We start from the raw sequence: 1,661 nt of genomic DNA on the forward strand, positions 1-1,661 counted from the left end.
GGGGGGGGGGTCGGAGCAGTGCACTCAACAGGGCTAAGAAAGGCCTTGTGGCCTTGCGTAGGGACACGGATCTACTTGACCAGCTCCCACAGTTGCTACCATGTGTAATCCCACAGCTTTTAATTTCTTGTCATGCCACGAAAACAGTCCAAACTTAAGCCACACCTTAAATTAGCACAAGGGAAAGCTGTCACAGCAAGAATCAGCTGACTGCCTACTTCAGCCATCTTTCCCAGCTGGCTCCAGCCTCATCCTTCGCCCACAGTGGCTGTCTATGCAGGGATGTGGACCATGGTTTCCTCCGACTGCTCCCCTCACTTCCTCTGCCTCAGCTGCTCAGTGACTCGCTGGACCTTGCTGCTCCCAACCGCACCCTGTGGACACTGGGGCAGAATGCTCAATGCTCAGACTTCTCCCCACTGGGATCACCTGTCCATAGACTTTCCACACCTTAGGTGCAAAAGTGCTGGACACAAATATGTTCCTTCCAGGGAGAGAGCGGAGGAGTGTCAGAAGGGGAGTGTATATGTGATGGGTGGGGTGGGAAGGAAGCGAAGACTGAGGAGAAGGGAGGTGATACAGAGTCAAGTTGGATGGAAGGTTGGAGGGAGGGCAGGGAACACTCATAGGATGGGCACCTTCTCTAAGACCCTCTGGAACCTGAGATCCTACTGGTAGTCATCCTTACAGAAAAAACGGTGAAAGGAAACAGGTTCCTTCAAAGCTGGCCCTAAAGATGACACGGTTGATCATCTCATATCTCCCGCAGTGGGCTTTAGGGCTCAGGCTTTGATGAAAGAAAACAAAATAGGGGAGTACGGTGTGACAATGGCTAGAAGTCCATGCACTCGGTGTGGTCTCTGTCATTCAAAGACCCATCTTCCTTCTTCGCTGGCTAGGACCTCACAGTGGATTTTGCTCTCCTGTTGCTGGCCAACATGAACCTTCTCTACAGCACAACAGGCTGGCGAGAGGTGGAGATGTCAAAGGGAGGGAGAAAGGAGCCGCTATTTGTGAACTCCTTGTATAGCTCTGTCCTTGAAAGCGTGTCCCCACACAGCACAGGGAGGTAAGCAGCTAGCCTCTGGGTTGCTGGGACTTGTGTAACACTCTTCCTGCCGTCCTCCATCAGATCAGCATTCTTCCCATTTTGCAGCCAGCCTGAGAGCACGACTGCCCAGTACCCTTTCCCGGGTTAATCGTTTATTATTATAAAGTGTTTATGACTGTTAGCGATCACCAATAGGCAGTGTGTTGAATGTAGTAGACTCTGGACATATCAAGAGTGGCATTGTGTGTGCATTATTTTATGTGAGTCGCACCACTCAACAAGGTAGATACTTTCATTGTTTCCATTTAACAGAGTAGAAAGTGAAGCCTGAAGCAGTTAACTTGCCTGAGTCATGAAGTCACTTTGATTGATTAACAGATCTGTCCTTACTTGTCACCTTCTAGAGCTGTTCATGGATGTCTGAGTGGCCATGCCATGTGTATACCTGTCCCTTGACTTCTGTACAGACAGTGTCCGTCCACATACTTAGATGCCTGCAGCACCTCGGGATTGGAAGGACTGCGGTGCACAAGGCTGCTTCATCTGCAGGATGAATGAGTGGAATCCAGTCAGAGCTGTGCCCTAATGTGGGGCTGATGGATGGGGGGGG

This window comes from Mus caroli, chromosome 3 (assembly GCF_900094665.2).
Source record: "Mus caroli chromosome 3, CAROLI_EIJ_v1.1, whole genome shotgun sequence".
NCBI classification, from domain to species: domain Eukaryota; kingdom Metazoa; phylum Chordata; class Mammalia; order Rodentia; family Muridae; genus Mus; species Mus caroli.